Source organism: Mustela putorius, unplaced genomic scaffold (genome assembly GCF_011764305.1).
Source record: "Mustela putorius furo isolate JIRA1106 unplaced genomic scaffold, ASM1176430v1.1 tig00000450_pilon_pilon_pilon, whole genome shotgun sequence".
Taxonomy (NCBI): Eukaryota; Metazoa; Chordata; class Mammalia; order Carnivora; family Mustelidae; genus Mustela; species Mustela putorius.
In genome coordinates, this window is record NW_025421385.1 from 19,432,248 (window position 1) to 19,455,045 (window position 22,798).

The window sequence follows — 22,798 nt, forward strand, 5'->3', positions numbered from 1 at the left end:
ATCTGAGCTTCCGAAAGTAGAGGTTGCAGTGGGTCCAAATCTTGTAAAATTCTCTAGACCTTATTAAATATTCAGAAATCCATCACAGTGGTACTATTGTTGTTGATGTTACTCAAAAGATTCACTAAATATGCATGCCAATATTTGTGGGAAAAGTTAGTGATCTTCTGTTTCAGAAGAAACAGGAAGACAATTTCTTCAAGTTGATATAAAGGAAAACTACCCAAATCTTTTATTTATTTTTGTTGTAAAGCACATAACATAGAACTTACAATCTTAACCATTTTTAAGTGTACAGTTAAGTATCGTTAAATATCTTCACATCGTTGCAAAATAGAACTCTGGGATTTTTTCAGAGTACAAATTTGAAATTCTATATCCATTAAACAATGCCCCCCCTTCCTCTTTCCCTTTCCCTGAGCTCTAGTACCTTTCGTTCTACTTTCTGTTTATATAAATTTGATTACTTCAGATACTTGATACAAGTGAAATCATACAACATTTGTCTTTTCATGACTGGCTTATTTCACTTAATACAATGTCTTCAAGGTTCATCCATATTGTAGCCTGTAACAGGATTTTCTTTCTTTTTAAGTCTAAATTATATATATGTAATGTTGTATATATCTCATATATATGATGACATTTTGTTTATTCATTCATCTGCCAATAGGCATTTAAGCTGTTTCTACCTCTTGGCTGTTTTGAGTAGTGGTGCTCCAAAGCTTTTATTTATTTTCTAATTTAATCTTATTGTTTGGCTTACACCAAACCAAGTAAGAAGAACATATTTAGTTAGGAATTAGGAATTCTGATCTGCTCTAGAACTAACCAAAATAGTGTGTTTAAGTGAATTTTAATAAATGAGTCAGTTTCAATTTCTTCAAGAGTAAAATCAAAGAGGGCAACATACTCTAGGAGAGAATATGGGAATAGGGAGTAAGAATGGAAAATGGGGACTCAGCCGAGATGGGTGATGAGAAGCGGAATTAATTTGCCTTTCTCAAACACATTCAGGCATAAGAGATGGTCCATGAAAGTTAGGGATTTGGAAAAAGGGCCTTTACCTAAAGTGGAGGCCTTTGAGTTGCTATACCATTAATGAAATGGTGGACAAAAATAAGTCTAGATACCTGTATAGGAAGATAATAAGGAAGACCTTTTTCTGATTAGACAAAGAAAAGTATCCTCAGGTAATTTCTAACTTTTTACTTCTTATAGGAGTTTGATATTTGAATTTATACAACTAAGCTAAGAAAATAACAGAATAGTTTCAGCCACACTAAATATTGGCATAGATATTGAAGAAATGGAGTTTCTTCACTGCTAGTAGGAATATAAAATTGTACAATTGCTATGGAAAACAGTTTGACAATTTTGTAAAAAGCTAAGCAAACATCTGTCATATGGCCCAGGCATTCCATTCCTAGGTATTTATCCGAACAATTAAACATATGTTCACATAAAGGCTTGTGCATAAATGTTCACAGCAGATTTTTGTGTAGTAGCCTCAACTGAGGACAATCCAAATATCCATCAACAAATGAATGTATAAGTAAGTTGTGGTATATCTATGCAATGGAATACCACCCAAATAAAAAGCAGTAAACTATTAATGCCTACAATGCTTGAATGAATATCAAATTTTGAAATTTTTGGCATCAATGTATCAAAATCATTATACTGATGAAAGAAGCTAGGCAAAAAAATGTACATGCTATATGATTCCATGTATATAGAATTCTAGAAAATGCAAACTAATAGAGTGATAAGAAGGAGATCACCGACTGCCTGGAAAAGGAATAGGAGGAATGGGATACAAAGTGGCACAAAGAAACTGGGCTGACAAAAATGCTTATTGGTAATGTAGTAAAGGGTTCCCTGATATAGATGTATGGTAAACTGGATACAACTGTATACCTTAACACTGGACATTTAAAATATGTTACATTCATTTAAAAAATTGTTAACGAAAGAACTACTACAAAAACTGACTAAATACTTGTTGCATAAAACTTGAAAAGGTCATTTTAAGTGTCATAGGGAAAAACAAATATCATTAATAGACAAATTGCTTTTATAAAAAGGGAATAAAGGATGTATTGAGGTGTTACTCCTGCAAAATATCAATATTTATCATTAATCTCTCTTAGAGCACTTACTAAAAATATTACAGAGCTTGACAAATAAACTAATGTAAGAGAGTCCTGAAACACACCAATATATGGAAAAGATGTGTCTCAGAAATGGGATTATGTATTAATGGAAAAAGAAGATCTATTTTTTGGAAGATATATTTAATGAATATACACAAAATAATTTTCCAACAGATCAGAGAACAAAATACAAATCTTCATAACTTTTAAAAACAAATATAAAGACATATAATAATGGCCCCAAAGGGGCATGTGCACCCAAATGTTTATAGCAGCAATGTCCACAATAGCCAAACTATGGAAAGAACCTAGATGTCCATCAACAGATGAATGGATAAAGAAGATGTGGTATATATACACAATGGAATACTATGCAGCCATCAAAAGAAATGAAATCTTGCCATTTGCGACAACATGGATGGAACTAGAGCATATCATGATTAGCGAAATAAGTCAGGCAGAGAAAGACAACTATCATATGATCTCCCTGATATGACCAAAGTGGTGATGCAACATGGGGGCTTGAGTGGGTAGGAGAAGAATCAATGAAACAAGATGGGATTGGGAGGGAGACAAACCATAAGTGACACTTAATCTCACAAAACAAACTGAGGGTTGCTGGGAGGAGGGGGGGTTGGGGGGGTGAGGTTGTGGACATTGGGGAGGGTATGTGCTATGGTGAGTGCTGTGAAGTGTGTAAACCTGGTGATTCACAGACCTGTACCCCTGGGGATAAAAATATATCATATGTTTATAAAAAATAAAAAATTAAACAAACAAACAAACAAACAAAAACAAATAGCCCATTTGGTGCTTTACATAATTCATTAAATCCAGCACACTCACTTCCTTCAGTCTTTCTTCCTACCTGAACACCCGCCAGGACAACTTGAGCATTTCTACTTTATTGAGAAGTGGCCATCATTCCATGTTTTCATTAGCCATCTCAACAGCAAGTTTGCCTCATCCCCTGTGGTCCTTGTTAGGGTGTGTATTGTAAAGTCCTGTGACAGGAGAAAATGTTCCCAAGTCAAAAACTCCTAACAAGACCATTAAAACCCTCTACTGAGCAGATTTTCCTGGCTTCAAGGGCACTCAGTCTAACGACACATGAAAAAATGTTCATCATTAGCCATCAGGAAGATTCAAATCAAAACCACAGTGAGATACCACCTTACACCAGTTAGAATGGCAAAAATTAACAAGACAATAAACACCATGTGTTGGAAAGGATGTGGAGGAAGGGGAACCCTCTTACACTGTTGGTGGGAATTCAAGTTGGTACAGCCACTTTGGAGAACAGTGTGGAGATTCCTTAAGAAATTAAAATAGAGCTTTGCTATGACCCTGCAATTGCACTACTGGGTGTTTACCCCAAAGATACAGATGTAGTGAAAAGAAGGATCATCTGTACCCCAAAGATCATAGCTGCAATGGCCACAATTGCCAAACTGTGGAAAGAACCAAGATGTTTTTCAAAGGACGAATGGATAAAGAAAATATGGTTCATATATACTATGGAGTATTATGCCTTCATCAGAAAGGATGAATACCCAACTTTTGTATCAACATAGGCAGGACTAGAAAAGATTATGCTGAGTGAAATAAGTCAAACAGAGAGAGTCAATTACCATATAGTTTTGCTTATTTGTGGAGCATAAGGAATAACATGGAGGACATGAGGAGATGGAGAGGAGAGTTGAGTTGGGGGAAATTGGAGGGGGAGATGCACCATGAGAGACTGTGAACTCTGAGAAACAAACTGAGGGTTTGGAAGGGGTTGGGGGTGGTAGGTTGGGTGAACCTGGTGGTGGGTATTATGGAAGGCAGGTGTTGCATGGAGCACTAGGTGTGGTGCATACACAATGAATTCTGGAACACCGAAAAGAAATAAAAAAAAAAAAGTACATTAAGTTTTAAATATCTTGTTTAACAAAAGGTATTTAAACACATTGTGTATTCCAAACACAGGAGATATGGAAGATAGATGTCTCATATATATTTATATATCCCACACATATATATCATCTATATATCCCACATATATCCTATATATACCACCTATATATGTCATATTAATATATATATACTTATTATATGTATTTCCCACAAGGAATTAGGACCCATAAAATATGAAGAACTTTTACAAGTGAATAAGAAAAAAAGAAAAAATAACTGAATGAAAAACAAGAGGAGATATGATCAGTTTATAGAGGAAGCAGCCTAATGGCCAATAATTGTAAAAAGGTATTTAATTTTATTAGCAATCATAGAACTGCAAGTTAACATGAAAATTATATACATCACACTGAAATATTTAAACATATGATGAGCTGAATGTTGGCAAAGAATTCTCATACTCTTTTAGTGAGAGTACAAATTGGTACAACCATTTTGGAGGACAACAGAACAACATTCAGTAAATCATAGGATTTGTATACCTTAAAATCCAGAAATTCAATTTCTTGGCTTACATACTATATCAACTCTTAAACATATATGTATTTTCTAGTACATATAGTACTAGTAAACCATATATGTATTTTCTTTTCAGCTTTAGCTTTGTTTGTAGTGGCAAAGTCAGAAATATCCTAAATATCTAGCTATAGAATAAATTAATGAAATGTGGCATTTTCATTGTCATTGCAAAAAAACCCAGAAAATTAATCTTAAAAGTTAAAATTAAAATCTTAAAATTAAGCTTAAAAGTTATAAAACATAGGCCCATTAAAAATAGCATAACTAATAGCATCACTCTCTCCCATATCCATGTGGCTTGTTACTTGACATTGTAAAAAGAAAATAAACAGTGAAGGAAAGTTGGGAAGTTATGGTTCGAGGATATGATGGCTTTCTTTTGCACGTGCTGATAAATTACTAGAGAAATCCATGCAGACCTAGGTTATGCTGGACAATGAATTTTACAGGTTAAGGATCCCTTTGATAGTTTTTCTAATTCATTGTCTAATCATTTGGATGATAAAATTAAAGAATATTTAACCAAAACTCACAAAACTATCCTTAGCTAATTTTTTTTAATATAATTTTTTATTTTTTATAAACATATATTTTTATCCCCAGGGGTACAGGTCTGTGAATCATGGAAATTTCTTACGCTCCTCATACTTATCTTTTAAATTTTTTTTTTGAAATGCAGAGTTTAGACTAGCTCTTTAATAACCACCTTTCCATTTCTAAATGTTTCAAATTTCTACTTTAAAATTAATTCATATTGTTAGTCCAAAGGGAATCATATTTTTATCTACTATGTTGACATAGTCTTATTGTGACAAAACTTTTGAATTCCTAGCTTGTGGTCTTAGATTTTATTTGCTGACATTAATTCTCTGAAGGCATGATCAGAGAACTCTTATAAGAATACATTTTAAAATGTACAAATATATTCTTTTAAGCTAATGATTCATGTACTAAAGATTTAAGCATAAAATCAGGTGCTTTGTGAACTGTTGAGGGACTTTACATACTTCTAGAACATACATTAAATTTTGGTCATAGTGTGCGTCTTCCTTCTCCAAACTTTGTTTCATTGACATACACCATAAGTGTCTCTTAAATAAATGTTCTCTTTATATTTCCATAGCTGGAGGAAGTTAAGCAAAAACAATTATTTAACTTTTTAACCCGAAATAACTTTTACAAAAATTTAAAAATATTTCCTTTTTATAAGAATTATAGTTTCCTCAAAAATACAAATAGTTCAGGAACATTTTGGATACTTAGCATTGACTATTTGTTAACTTGGAATAAATAGGAAAGTTCACATTTTATAATATTTCTTTAATGAGGTACGTATTACATTAACTTGTAACAAGATGATTTAAATGACAGAGTTCCAAATACCATAATAGTCTGCTACAGATTAGAATGAATATTTTCCAAATGGTTAGTAATTGTTATAAAATTCAATCATCACCACCACCCCACAAAAGTAATTCTGGGATTTTCACAAAAATACATATCTAAAAAATTTTAAATGGTACTGCATGTTTAAACCTCATTAACTGTGTAATTAACTGTGCAAAAATATATCTAAATGAACCCTTCCCCACAATTTCCTTAATGTTTCATCTTTATTTTACAAGTGTGAATGAAATGCTTTCTGGAAAAAAAGTGTTCATAAGCAACTCTTTCTGAGTGCTAATTAAAGTATTAAGTGAAGTAATAATATGTGAAGCTGAACTATGTATTGAATTTCACCAAGTATATAAAATAATAATTTTATATTGGGGATCCTGGGTGGCTCAGTCAGTTAAGTGTCTAATTTTGGCTCAGGTCATGATCTCAGGGTCCTGGGTTCCAGCCCTGTGGTCTCCCTGCTCAACAGAGAGTCTGCTCCTCCCTCCTCTATCCCTCCTCCCTACCCCACCCTATCCCTGCTTTCTCTCTGTCTTTAAAAAAAATTCTGAGTGGTGGGGTGGGCAGATGGAGAGGAAGAAGCCGACTCCTGGCTGAGCAAGGAGGCCAATAGGAGGCTCAATCCAAGACCCTGGGATCATGACCTGAGTCAAAGGCATACATTTAATTGACTGAGCCACCCAGGCTCCCCTAAATAAAATCTTAAAAAAAATAATAATAATACTCTTGCATTGATTTCTTATTTAATACCTAATGAGGGAATTCTTGTGTTACTGTAGGTAGACTGGCAGAATTTCTATATGATACAAGTGGGTAATATTATAATTTTCACTGATTTATTAGAAAATTGGTCACATCATATGATTAAATATAAATAGTAATTTGTTGAAAAAATAATTTTTAAAATGTTTAGTTGTATCAATATTTAATCATGTAAATATGCAGGTTATAGAAGACAGCTATGTAGGTCTTACCAAAAAAATTATGATTCTTCTAGGTACATTTATTACTACTTTACTTGTCAGTTTTGACTTTCCAACTGAATTTAAAGCTTCATATATCTTCTGAGAAAATAGAAGAAACTAATTAAATATATGATGTTTGCAGTAGTTTCAAAACAGATAAATCCATTATTTAAGGAAAAAGTTACTCTTCACAAATTAATATAAATGCCTCTAAGGATCTTTTGATGAGGACAAAATGCAGATCTTCATTGTTCAGCACTGTTCACATATTCAGACTGGAATATGAAAATTATTTTCAGAAATTATAAATCTAATAAAGTTGTATTAATTAAGCTTAATTTAAAAAAAAGACCCAGACTGTTTTCAGGTTATTTAACTATAAATTAAAGGCACACAGGAGTTATAAAAGTATGCAATGGCATTGCTCTTTGCCCAGTGAGTTACAAAGTAACACTCAAGGTGTGCCCAAATCTCTTTATGAGAACTGCACTTGTTATTATTATTATATAATTAATGTCACAATAAACCAACTAATGTCACAATAAACCAATGACATATGAGCAACAAGTGGAACAGAATTTTTAATTCTATGAAAACTAAGGTAAAAAGTTTTGATGTTACATCAGTTTTGATCAGACAATTGCAAAATATAGGACAAAATACCATAAAAATTTTAAACAAGTCAGCATCCAGAAGACTTCACAAGTGTCTTTAACTGCTTGCTCATTTTAAATAGTGTAGTAGTCTAGTAACCACATAGTCTAGTAACCACAGATGCTACTTTATGTGGGAACTGTAATCATTGGATCCGCACCCAAAGACTCACCCATGCATTAAGAAAATAAATGCATAAATTTTACAATTTTTTGGTATGTGTATATCATTTGTTTCCCAGGTTTATAGATTTAAAAAAAATTAACCTACCAAAGACTGTTCCTAATCATTTGAGAATAGGAACTATCTATTTTTTTAAATTTATTTATTTTCTGCATAACAGTATTCATTATTTTTTCACTACACCCAGTGTTCCATGCAATCCGTGCCCTCTATAGTACCCCAACCTCCCACCCACCCGTCAATTCAAACCCCTCAGATTGTTTTTTAGAGTTCATAGTCTCTCATGGTTCACCTCCCCTTCCAACTTCCCCCAACTCCCTTCTCCTCTCTAACTCCCCATGTCCTCCATGCTATTTGTTATGCTCCACAAATAAGTGAAACCATATGATAATTGACTCTCTCTGCTTGACTGATTTCACTCAGCATAATCTCTTCCAGTCCCACCCATGTTGCTACAAAAGTTGGGTATTCATCCTTTCTGATGGAGGCATAATACTCCATAGTGTATACGGACCACATCTATTTTAAAGGCAATATGTATTATGCACATCTGGCATGGAATGGTGAACCAAGGCCTTGCAACTTTGAAAATCACTTTCTTTAGGGGAATGGGTAAGACAAGTGTAGTAAGAGAAACAACAAATATAAAAGCTCATAATCAAATACCTATAATTTAATTTAAGATAGTAAGTTCTACGAAGGGACTATAAATGCACAAAGAGTATCAGAAGGTGATAGACAGTTACTTTGACTTTAGTGGTAAGTTAAAGCATCTTTGAAGAGCAGAACTTTGAACAGAAAGTTGAAAATAGTCATGGAAATTTCTGGGGCAGGAGAACTCTAAGCAGAAAAAGGTTGGGCATGCTTAAGGGGCATCTAGAAGGTGCCTGTGGCTACAGAGTTGTGAAAAATGGGGAAAGTGAAGTTAAATTCAGAGAGATGGGAGGGATCAGTTCACATAAGTCTTTTAAGATAATATGTCTTTTTTTTAATATTTTATTTATTTATTTGACAGACAGAGATCACGAGTAGGCAGAGAGGCAGGCAGAGAAAGAGGGGGAAGCAGGCTCCCTGCTGAGCAGAGAGCCCAATATGGGGCTTGATCCCAGGACTCTGGGATTGTGAAGGGTCTGAAATGAAGGCAGAGGCTTTACCCCACTGAGCCACCCAGGCGCCCCATAGATAATATGTCTTTTGATACAGGTTTTGATTTAGTTTAAATGCAATGGAAAGTCACTGGAGAGTTTTAAGCAAGTATATAATATAATTTAATCTAAACCCTGATTTATTCTTTAAAATGATCACTCTGACTGGTTCTTCAAGAGGTAAGAGGAAAAGCAAGAATAGACATTGCTGCAGAATTTCAAGGATTAGTGTGGTAGAAATTGAGATTGTAATCTGTGTTTTGATTTACTATCGTTATATTTTTTATATTTTTAAATTTTTTTAGAAAGTAGCTAACAGATTTTGCTGACAGGTGTTGTAAGTGGAGTGAAAGAAGAATCAAAAATAACTTATGAGTTTTGGACTTAGCATCATTGGCTAAGATTGGGATGACTAGGGAAAGGGTATGGTGTATGGAGCAAGTCAAGTGATCAATTTTGAATAATAATTTCAAAATTTAGGTGCTAATTCAGCATTTAGGTAGAGATATCAAGTTGGTCATATAATTCGAGATCTCAGTAGAGGGGTTTTAGCTGGAGATATAAATTTTAAAATCATCAGGGTGTAGATGTCTTTGAAGCCATAGGTCTGGATGAGCCCATCTGGGGAAAGGGCATGGCCAGAAGGGAGAAGAACAGACTAACTCAATGAGACATAGCCATGATTTCCTTAAAACACTGGGCCAGGGGGCACCTGGGTGGCTTAGTGGGTTAAGCCTCTGCCTTCGTTTCGGGTCATGATCTTAGGGTCCTGAGCCCTGCGTTGGGCTCTGTGCTCAGGGGGAGCCTGCTTCCCCTCCACCCCTGCCTGGCTCTCTGCCTACTTGTGATCTCTCTCTGTCAAATAAATAAATAAAATCTTAAAAAAATAAAACAACAACAACAAAACAACACTGGGCCAGAGAGGAGAAGCTAAAAGGGAGATTGAAAAGCAGTAGTCAAGGGGTTGTGGAGAGTTAGACAACTTTGTTGTAATGGAAAGTTAAAGGAAAAGTTGTTTTGAGAAGAAGGGAGCTAAGAGTATAAGTGTTTGGGAAAGAGAAAGACTGCTCTAACTTTGATAGCATGTTAAGTGCCCTCCTCAGAGCTCTTCTTGTGAGTACTGAGAAAATCCTAGAGTTCCTTAAAAGGAAAGACATTTAGAAGTAGACCCCACAAGTATAAATGACTAATGTAAGGAATTTTTGTATGAATTGATGTGAGAAATTGTTGCTAACTAGAGAGGAACATAAGGTCATAAGACGTGTAGAAGAGAGCTAATATTAAATGAGGCATGTTGCTATACTAATAGTAGTAATGCAGGTGTGAGGGGAAAGAAACTGATGCAGAAGAGAAGTGGGACAGGCACAGAAGTAAAATCCTTGAACAAGTAATGGTGACTGGTTCCAAGCATAATTATAGAGATTGGCCTTAGATGAATGCAAGGCACTTATTTTACTATGGAAGGAGGAAATGTAGAGTAAGTGAGTCCAGATGCAGAGGATAGATTTGTAACGGGAAAGTAAATTCACTCCTATTTGATTACTCACTGGTTAAGAGTACAGGGGCAGGGGCACCTGGTGGCTCAGTGAGTTAAAGCCTCTGCCTTCATTTCAGGTCATGATCTCAGGGTCCTGGGATGGAGCCCTGCATCGGGCTCTCTGCTCAGCAGGAAGCCTGCTTCCCTTCCTCTCTCTCTGCCTGCCTCTCTGCCTACTTCTGATCGCTGTCTGTCAGGGGAATAAATGAAATCTTTAAAAGAAAGAAAGAAAGAAAAAAAGAATACAGGACAGACGGCTGAGGTTCAGTTCTTTACCCGGGCCTCTGACCACTTTCTAATCTTGGGCACATTACTCGATCTCTCTGTGGCTTAATTTCCTCATCTTTAAAGTGTAGAACTACCTTATAAGGTTGTTATGAGGATTTTATGAGTAAAAATGTCTAATACATTTAGAGTAATATCATACTTTTTGCATTAACTGAACTAGAAGCTAAGAATGAAGAGACAGATAGGAGGAGGTTTGGTCAAGCATGTTCTTTGTCCTGACAGTGTTCTAAGTACTGTTTTAAATGCTTTAAATGTATGAATACATTAAATACAGCATCTCTATTAGACATTGATAAGAATCTTGCTTAAGGTTACACAGCTAGCAAATAGCAGAGCTAGTAGTATTCATACTAATGGAGTCTGCCTCCAAAACCTGAATTTTTTTTCCTTTTCTCAGGGGATTTTTTTTTTTTTAACATTTGTGTTGAGGTACAAAATACATGTAGCATCAACAAAGAAGATATAACAAATAAATACATGAAAATATGTTTACCATCATTAGCCATTAGGGAAATGTACATCAAAATTATAATAAGCTATCATACCTATCACAATGAGTAAAATGAAAGAAAGTGGTAACACTGACTGCTGGTGAGGATACCAAAAATTCTAGATAACTCATATGATAATATTAGGAATTTAAAATAGTACAGACACTCTGGGAAATAGGTTGGCAGTTCTTTTCAAAACTAAAAGTGGACTTACCACACAACCCCGAAATTGCACTCTTGGGCATTTACCTCAGAAAATGAAGACTTATTTCCATGCATGAATGTTTATAGCAGCCTTATTCATAATAGTCAAATACTGGAAACTACCCAAATGCCTTCCAATGAATTAATGGTGAAGCAAAATGGTTAAACACCATAGAATATTATGCAGCAACAAAAGGAAAAAACTATTGCAACACACAACAACTTGCATGAATCTGAGCGAATTATGTTGAGTAAAATAGCCATTCCCAAAACATATATATTACATTTTTCTGTTATGTACATTTATAACCTCATAATTGGAAAGATGAAGAACGTCTTGCCAGGGGTTGGAGACAAGGAAGCAAGAAGAGGGGCGTTTGACTATCAGTTGCCAGCACACGGTAAGCTTGTGGTGAAGTAATAGTTGACTATCTTGATTATGATTGTAGTTATACAAGGCTACACGTTAATAAAGCTGCATTGGGCTATGTATGTAAAAATAGATTACATGTTTAACCTATGGCATCTGAATAAATGTTATCAATTGTACTAATCTCATTGTCTTGGTTCTGATATTCTGATATTAACATCCTAAGATGTTAAATTTGATAGGACACTGAAGAAAGGATGCACATGATTTCTCTGTACATTGTTTTGCAAACTGCTGCAAATCTATACTTTTTTCAAAATAGTTTAAAAAAAAACAAAGCAAAATATGAAAATGTGCCATTCCAAAGCATGTAGCTCAATGAGTTTTCACGCACGCACATGCCCATGTAACCACCATTCAGGTTGAAAAATAGAACAATTCCAGCCCTCACTCAGACTTATATCAGCACTCTGATTTCTATTTGGCATCATTAAGTTTTGCTGATTTTGGAACTTTGCACATGGAAATGGAATCCAATTGTATATACTCTTCAGCATCTGGCTTTCATCCATGTTGGTGCATGCATCAGCCATTGTTCTTTTCCTTTGCTGTGTGCAATTTCATTGTGTAAATACACTACATATTTTTTTACTTTGCTATTGATGGATATTTGGGTTGCTTTCCAGTCTCTGGCCATTTTGAATAAAACTGCTATGATCTAGCACATGTGTTTTGGTATATACATTTTTCCTTGGGAATGTGCCTATAAGTAGAATTGCTTTAGTAGATACAGCCAAACAATTTTGAATCAATTACACGTCCACCTGCAATGTATGAGAGATCCAATTGTTTAACATTCTTTAAAGCACATAGAACCTGTGATCATAAACTCTGTGCTATATATAGGAGTAGAGAAAAGGTGTAAAATAAATATAGCAGGGAGTAGTGAAATGACTTTACTTGGATTGTATGGTAGGACTATTGACATGAGTAAATATCCTTTTGAAATTTTGTGATGCTAAATTTAATGGAACATGAATGGTCCTGATTATGTAATTCTCTACAATAACCTTTATCTGCTTGGGTGCTGGTATATGTTGTTGGATTTAATCAAAGTATTTTGAGAGAAGCATGTAGAACAGATTAGAATCATTTGAAGTAATTTACACCTTGTAACTAGGATGTTTGTAGATGGTAGCAACAAGGAGAGAGTCAATGATGCATGCTTCAAAGAGGGGTGCTTGTTATATTTTGGGGTATTTATGTTTCTGTTTTATTAGGGTTTCAGTATCACCTCTGTATCTTTTAAAACTTTTTTGTACACCGTTTAGAGAGTGTGCAAATTTATGTTATCTGTAAACAACTACTTTTGACAGTTATGGCAGATAAAATTGCAGTAATGTATTATTGCTTGCACATTAATATCTCCCATTTTGCTTTCCCATTGCTTGACCTTTATATTCGCAAAGGCTATCATTTGATATTCTCTATAGAACTGCAGAGAGTTTAAACTTTACATATTCTATGGTACATTTGCTATCTTTTCTTTTAAAGTCTTTAGAAGAAGACAATGAGATTATCACAAATTTCTGATTCCATTTCCCCAGATATTTGTTAACTCTATCCTAGAATCCTAGCATTTGAAAAGTTTTATTGAGACTTTGCTCCAGAGATGCCACTGCTTTTCCATATTTTACCTATTAAGCAGGCTTAACCAAGAAATATCCTTCAAAAAAACAAGACAGTTTTATTTATTATTTGTTTGCTTATTTATTTATTTACTTATAAGAAATATCAAAATACTGGATTTTACAAAAAATCAACTAATTTTTTATCATCATTTTGGGATAAACTTATTAAGAAGTTATCTGTACATGCATGTAACGTGTATATGCATGTGTGTGTTTATAGCTTTGTGCTATAGAAGATTTGGGCCATTACTTTTAATAATATCATTTTAATATCATTATGTACAATTCTTGACCAAAAATTTTGGCTAGAGTGACTTTAACTTATGTTACTACCTTCTTAGATCATATCTATCAAAGTGATTTTAAAATTCCTACTGCATAGTTGAATTTTTCCAAAATATGTTTAAGTAAATATGACATTTAAAAAAATTCTAGAAAGTATTTCATGATAGCTTAAAATATTCAATGATTCCTAATGCTAGATCTATCTATTGTATTGGGAGGTGGTATGATTTTTAGTGTTTTGGACGACTACTTCTGATAGAACACTCTATATTTCATCTGTATATGCCATGATTTTGAAGGTAGTTGTAATAACCTTGTAGATGAAAAATATCAGCTCAATAGTAAGTTAGCTTTTCTTGACATAATTTATAAAATTAGTTCCTATTACTATGATATCATTTAATATTGTAATAAGGCAAAGGTTGCCTTCTACTACCAGCACCAGAAGGACAAGAACTTCTCTTGGTCTACCCTAGCAGACAACATGCATGCATGTTCACATTTATGTAACATTTACAGCAGTGATTTATATAAAGGACAAATATTACTGTACATTTCAACTTTCCAGATATAAAGAGAGCCAAATTTCATCTTCTTTTAATCTCATAAACACAGAACTTATCTTCTTATTTTTTTATTTTCTTGAGAGAACTTACCCAGTAGCACAGAGATTATTATTATCCAGTGCTGTAGTGCCTTGTATATAACTCCCAATTTGATAGTTTTAAAAATTTATTTTGAGGAGAGAAGATCTTAAGTGGCAAGATGGAGTCTGAATCTATTCTCAACACTGGCATCATCTACAATGTAATTAGAAACCAATTTCAATGTGCTCAAGTAAAAATTAAAAATTAATAAAAGGATTCTTTATTAAAGGGAATAAAATAATTACTAAAATGATTATTAATATTATTAAACTCACAGTTCAAATGTGAATCTGGGAACCAGGCTTAGTATTAGAAAAGCTTCTTAGACAATGCCAGACACATAAAGCTATCTTCAGGAAAAACAGTAAGCTTAGGTCTTCTGAGGTTGTAGGATATGGTCCTACATAAGAATTCTTACGTTCCTCGTTGTTTTTGTTCACTCCATCAGGAGACAAAGGCCTGATGTGGGGCGTTTGATTAGTTGTTGCAAAAAAACAGGCCTACGTGCTGCCTGCCAGGGCAGAGCAAGAGAAATTCTTGCCCTTCTGGTGTTAGTAGGTGAAGGAAGACTACTTCTTTCAACCAGATGAACACATGCCAAAAAGGAAAGGATGGAAGCTGGTCAACTGAAAGAAGGTATCAAATGACCTCTTTTCCATTAAAAAAATAAATGTATACATACATACACACATGAATGTGTATATATAGTATTAAGTATATTGATATAAGTTTGTATATATACACACACAGGTGTATTTCATATAAATATGTATGTATATTTTACATACACATTTCAGAAGAAATAAAGTTTCTTGGAAGAAAAGATATTAAAACAACTTTTTTTCTGCGATCCTTTCCCTTTTTGTCTCTCTTCTGAACTATACTTTACTCTAGAGAAATTCTTACTGCTGGTTTCCTTGACCTATGTAATGAAACAGCATGTTAACGGGGCGAATAAAGATCATATAAGCATTTTTCAGTAACATCATCATCTAATATTCAGGGAAAAAATGTACAATTGTTCCATTATTTCTCTTCTCAGAAGGAGTAAGGAAAATTAAAGTTGCTTATTTTCATATAGAAGGGACAGGCAATGCTGTCACAGGTGCTATGTGAATTATCCCACATACGTGACCTTATCACCCCCAGAAAGCTCCATGACATGCTTCCTTCAACCTTCTCTTCGTCAGAGGTCTGTGCACTCTGAGGACAGAGCTAACCTTTCCCAGCTGTGCCCTGATCTCTCAGTCCGTTCACTCAGCACCTTGCCAGGAAGAGGCTGAGGGCTTCCAGCAGCTCTGGCCACAGAGGGCCGGGATAATTAGATTTCTACTTTTTGTGGATTTTTCAAATGATAAGTTTAGAATGCTGGTAAAAAGTGGCAGTTTCTCATACTAACATTGCATCTTGGAAGGGGAACCAGAATCCCTAGTATAATAAGTTTTAAGATGTGAGTTTGTAAATAGAGACAGGACGAAGTAGAACACTGTATAATTTAAGACATTATCCAGGAGACAATTAAGATACATAGATACACAGATAATCACAAATTTGAAGATAATCATATTCAGGCTCGTAAAGTCTTTGAGGAAAAATAATGCTTCCATTTTCTTTTCCTTATATTTAATAAAAATATATACTTTAGAGAACAACATATAGCCATATTTATAATTTTGGAATAATTTCTAAAGATCTACTTACAAGGTAAGAAGTAATATAAATAGATTATGTTGGATTATAACATTGAAAAGTGAAGAAATAATTCTCCATTGAGCCTATTTCTATGTATAGTGTATCAGAAGTAGAGTCACTCTTAAATTCAATCTCTCCATGACAATGATCCACAATTTTTAATAATAAAAAACCCAAGTAACCTACAGAATTCTAGATGCTTTTGGTCTTTTCTGATATTTGTATTTTCTATTAAAATATAAAGGAAAAAATCTAGCTAAGTTCTTATGGAGAGAATGTTATTCTTCTAAAATGTTTTGACGTCTTTAAGTCACAATACAACAGTATGTTTTTAATGTTTAGAGATGGTGCATTAAAGGAAACTCATTTGGGGAGCAAAGTTGGTGCAAATTCCTCACAGATGTAGTCAGGATGACTTAAAAAAATAGAAAATGTATGCATCCACTGTGATCTAGGTATATCTTAATAATTAAAGCCTGTCTTTCTTTTCCCTTTGGAAACCCTGAGTCTTTGCAGAAGTAGGTGAAGAGAGAGGACACCTGCTTTTCATTTGAGAGCTGACAGGTCATCAAACATTGTGGTTCTTGCATAGTTCTTAACATTCTTTTTTCTGTTCTGATTTTATTTTCATTCTGTGCTCTTTATTGTAAACTAATTTTTCAGTCCAAAGGTCCAGACTAGGTTTTACTTGAAGAACCAACTTGTGTCTTCCCTTTTTGCCCTAGTCTTTTCCTCTCTTGTTGGTTATTCTATTGTCATTTCTTTATTTCTAACTTTAGCAAATCATGTGCCACCCCTAACTTCCCTGCCAAGCCACCCCACCAAACACAAAGTCACTTTATAGCAGCTGCTCCTAACTACCAAGAAGAGAAATAAAATTGAAAACAAACCTCATTATTTCTAAGTGCAGTCCTTTGTTTTCATTCATAGGTTCTCTTGGTTTTGGTTTTCTGTTTTTTGGCTGTTTTTGTTTTTGTTTTTGTTTCGTTTTTAGTTAGAAGTGGAAGGTAAATGTATCTGACACAGAAACATATTTTATATATCCCTTTTTAAAGAAAGAATACAGGAGATTGCTCTAACCAGTGATGGAATGACTGACTTTTGCCCATTGTGGTATATTCTAATACATAGAATATTCACACTGCTGAGAAAAGATCTCTTTCTCAGAAGTTTTTGCAAATCAAATACATTTCATTCTCATTAATGCTTATCTCCTCCTCCTATTAATTTCATAAAACTTCATGAAAATTATTAGGCAAAGGATGGATCTACTTTTTCTAGATACATCAAAGAACAACTCTTTTTTTCTTTTTTTTTTTTTAATTTCTAAAATTCTCCCCCCCTTTCTCCCCTCTCTCTTCACATCACTGAGTCCTAGAGAGATTAAGGGACCCAAAGTTCTTTTTGAAAATTGATAAATGAACAAATACATGGAAATAAAGGTAACCACAGTAGTGGATGTTTGTTCAGATCATAAAAATTTGACTCAAGTTTCTACTATTCCAATTTGAGCTTGTCCCCAGGGATACTGAAATGACTTCTTTCTTTATAACTAATATTTTTAGCCCATTGACCCAGGACAGGAGCCACTTTACAGTATTGGTGAGTTCATATTTTAAGTGTACCATATATATCTTTCTTAGAATATATTAGAAGTTTAAGTTTTTAACGGTATTTGTTTATTGATTTAACTGTCATGTAAAAATTGCACAGCTGATACAGTGGTCATTTTTCCCTGGCCTATGATGCTACTACTTCAGTAAAAAGTCTATAAGGCATTTCTATTTCCTCCAAGGAAGAGCATTCTGTGACAGGAAGTATAAACCAGGATGTGGATTAACAGTGACATTTGTAAATATTTTAGTGATTGAAGGATGAATTTTGAGCAATTGAATCAGAGCTTTAATTCTTTCATATTGTTTCAACACGCATGTGCATGAGCCAGGCCACAGTTCCCCTGAAAAATTTCTGAGCCGTTCTAAATTTCATTTCCATGCCACATCAGCTATGGTGTCTAGGGAAAGTCTATGAATGAACTGTCACCTGGAAATGATCTGCCTTGAGAACTATAAATGTAACTTTCTACTCTTTGACCACATTCATCCATTCTTTAGCCTCACTCTGATTTCCCCAATATACCTGCTATTCAACCGAAAAGAGACTCACACTCTTTGATACTCTCTTTTTTCTGTCTGTCAGGCCTCCTCACTGCTCAATCCTGTCTATTTCCTTCTTCCTCTCTTTTCCCTTTCTACTTCCTCCTCTCCTCTTCCCTCCTCTGATTCCTCCTACCCCCCATCATTTGATACCAGCAACCCCAACCCTGCTTTCTTCAATTCCTATGGATACAGAGCTATTACTTGACTACACAGTCCTGCAAATCCTGGTCTATAATCCTGGTAGCAACCTTTCAATTATCCTTGGTTCATTAGTGACAATGAGCTCACCTATGTTACCATAGCAAATAAGCCTCCAAATCTCAGCAGTTTAACCCAAGTCTCATTTTCTGGTCATATCATACTCTGGTAATACTTGATAGCCCCTCCCTACTTTATAGCTAATCCTTCTGGAACCCATGGCATTTCAGATTTTCAGAGCCAGGCAAGAGAGAGCATGGGGCAGAAATACCCACTCTAAACTGTCTTAGAGTGGATACAGCACATCACTTTTATTCACATGAGCCCTCTTAGATGCAGATACTCAGGAATTGTAGAGGGCAAGATGAATATTTGCTGAGCGCCAGCAATGTCTGACACACAGGTTCACTCAAAAATATTTTCCTCAATGTCTCCACATTTTGCCATTTTCCTTAAGGCCTTAAATTAACTCTCCTCTCCCACCTCATCTTCCTCATTTTCCCTTCCTTGCATTCTCTGTAGATTGCTCTTTCCATCTTCCATGAGAACTTCGATTGTTTCAGATTTGATTTCCCTCTATCTTCCAATTCCATTCATTCCTTCTCACTTTTCTTTCACTCATGCCAATTTATCTGTCCCTAACCTTGTTTACCAAGACCATGCACATGTATCTGCCTTTCCAACTGGTTCAAGTTCCTAGAGGACAGGAACAATCTTCGATTCCACACTGCTACATATTATCTGTCATATAATGGATGGAATTTAGTAAAAATGTGGTTTGTTTATGGTCTTTTTTTTTTTATTGCCAAAGGTATACAAATAATAGATCTCCTATAAAACATAAGTAAGTTAGATGGCTATACTATGTATTTATAAAAGAAAAAAATTTTCAACTGTTATAGGTAGTTTTTTTGTTGTTGTTGTTTGTCTGTTTTTGTTTACAAAGAATTGTTTATGCAACTGTAGGGATAGGCTAAGCAAGCCTGAAATCCACAGGGCAGATCGTGAGGATGGAAGGATCATGAAGAGGCTGGATCCCTGGACAAGAGCGGAAGCCCGTTGACCATCAGCAGCAGTCACTCACATAGGAAGATCCAGGGGAAGGGAAAACAGTTGCATACCCAGCTGTTTGGTAGCTCTTCACTTAGGGAAAGTGTAAACCTTCTTTTAAAAGGCCTTACAGGGGTCCCTGGGTCGCTCTGTGGGTTAAAGCCTCTGCTTTCAGCTCAGGTCATGATCCCAGGGGCCTGGGATCGAGCCCCACATCTGGCTCTCTGCTCGGCGGGGAGCCTATTTCCTTCTCTCTCTGCCTGCCTCTGTCTACTTGTGATTTCTCTCTCTCTCTGCCAAGCAAATAAAAAAATCTTTAAAAATAAATAAATAAAAAGCCTTACAATTTATTAAGGCCTGCCCATCCAGGATAACACCTCTCTTGATTAACTTAGCCCATTTGGGACTTTAAATATATCTGTAAAATCCCTTTATAATAATATCTGGATTAGTGTTTGATTGAATAACTGGATAATCTGTGTTTATGTCAGACAATGGTGGCCGTCTCCTTTCCGTCAGCCTACCCTAATCTGAGACTATTCCTTGTAGTCCACCCTATCTGGAAGTATACTACAAAGGGAATTTTAGGGAATGTAGTTCAGCCTAGCCAAGTTAATACAATAAAAAACTATCACAGGGACACCTGGGTGGCTCAGTGTGTTAAGCTTCTGCCTTTGGCTCAGGTCATGATCTCAGGGTTCTGGGATCAAGCCCTGCATCAGGCTCTCTGCGCAACAGGGAGCCGGCTTGCTCCTCTCTCTCTCTGCCTACTCTTGATCTCTCTGTCAAATAAATAAATAAAATATTGTTTTTTAAAAGCTATTACAGATTTGGTAGATAGGGTATTTGCCTTGCTCTGACTTATTTCATTTAGCATAATGCTCTCTATATCCATCTATGTTGTCACAAATGGCAAGCTCTCATTCTTTTTTATGGCTGAGTAATATTTCATTGTATGAAATACCACATCTTTATCTGTTCATCTATCAATGGACACTTGAGTGGCTTTCACACCTTGACTATTGTACATAAGGCTGTAGTAAACATGAAGGTGCAGATACCTTCTCAAATTAGTTTTTTCATTTTCTTTCAGTAAATATATAGGATAAAATAAAATATATAGAATAAATTCCAGTAGTGGAATTTCTGGATCATATGGAATTCCTATTTTTAATTTTTTGAGGAGCTTCCATACTGTCTTCCATTTGGCCACATCAGTTTACATTCCCACCACCAGTACATAAGGGTTCTCCACATCCTTGCTAACCTTTGCAATTTCATTTCTCTTTGATATAGCCATTCTACCGGGTCTGAGGTGATATCTTACTGTGGTTTTGACTTGTATTTCCCTAATGATTAGTGATGTTACCTATCTTTTTATGTGTCTGTTGGACACCTGTATGTCCTCTTTGGAAAAATGTCTCTTCAAGTCCTCTGTCCAATTTTTAATCAGATTGTCTTGGCATTGAGTTATATGTTAACTCTACTTAAATTTTAAAAAAAGAAGGTAGATAAATTGACATGCATTTGAAATTGGTAATTAAGTAATTTCTTCTTTCTCATTTTTGGAGCAAATAATACCAGTTATTTCAAGAAAGAACTGCTTTTCTTTCCCTCTGTTTTAGCCTAGGTGACCCAGAAAGGAAAGCCTGGAATAAAGCCTTTAATCCCAGGCCCAGGAGCAGGAGTGGGGGGATGGGGAAGGACTGGAGAAGCTGGAAAGGGAGCCATCATCAAAGGCTTTCTTATCAAGCTGATCCTACCTGGCATCAAGTGTAATGAATTGCTTAATCTCTTGGGAATGCCATCTGAGAGAACATATAAATAACTGATTCTCAGGGCAATCTTGCCAGGTTGGGGAAGGAAAAGAATTTCTCTGACATCACTCATCTCACATTGATTCACCACAGGGACCTTATTCTTCTCTGCTTCCATGTAGTTAATGTGCAGTGGCCCTGTCTAGTTCTTCTACTTCTTGTTTTCAGCATCAGCAGAAAAGCTTTCAGGTAGGAGACAAAAGTTTGGGCAGTAGCTTGCCAGTAATCTGACCTCATGCAAGCAGGTTACCATGACAGGGGCTGGAGGGCAAAATTACACCAAGGCCCCAAAGACCGAAAACACTGAGACCATCTGAAGTGTCAGGAAGAACTTCTCAGTATTATTTCCTGTTCTACATGCTCCTAGGGAGCTGTCTTGCTGCTATAACTCTCTAAACACAAGGATTTAATAACTTGACTTGTATTCATGGTGGAAATAATAAGCCAGGCTTGGAAGTGACTGTGAGCAAAGCAACCCAGGTGTGGGGAGACACTCACAAGTATGCAAAGCTGCTCCCCTGAGACTATACTCCTGTCTGAGATTCATTATCTGTGTTATACTTCCCTAGCTCTGAACCTGGGTCGAAACTGTGCTCCACTTCTGTATTTGAAGAAGCACCCCAGCTAAACATAACAAAAACATTTTCAGAGCACAAAAGAATGAAGAACACAGAAAATATATATACATATTTATATGTATATATATTAGTCAACTTCAAGTTGAGATATATATCTCAACTTGAAATTGACTAAAATAAAAGATAAATAATAAATTTTCTTTTACCCTTGACTCCTTACATTATCTTCCTTCGACACTTTTACCAGAGCCTCTAACAATGGTACAGTTTTCCTACATTGAAGATAGTACATCCTTAGGAAGTATGATGGTCCCACATACACATTGTTTCATCCCTAACTCTTAAACAAAATAATTAGAATAGTCTGATTTTAGTCTGAGAAAAAAGAAAGGCAGATGGAGAAGTCAAATTCATTCTATATACTATGTATTTCTTTTAATCTTGTTGTCCCTGGGTAAGTATAATATGAAAGAAAATTGAGACTAAGAGAAAAAATTAAGAAAATTATCTAATTCAGAATCTGAATAAATTATCCCTATGTTAGTTTGCCAGGCTGCCATAACTAAGTGCCACTGACTGAGTGGCTGAAACAATAGACATGTATTTTCTCACAGCTCTGGGTGCTAGAAGTCCAAGATTAAGTTGTTGACATATTGACAGAATTAGTTTCTTCCAAGGCTTTTTTTATGACTAAAATTGTATTCCTCCCTCATCCTCACTCAAACTACTAATTTATGTTGTTCTAGGACTAATATTTGTTTCACATTGTCAAGGAATTCTTTAATAGACTTTCTGTGCACTTGCTCTATACC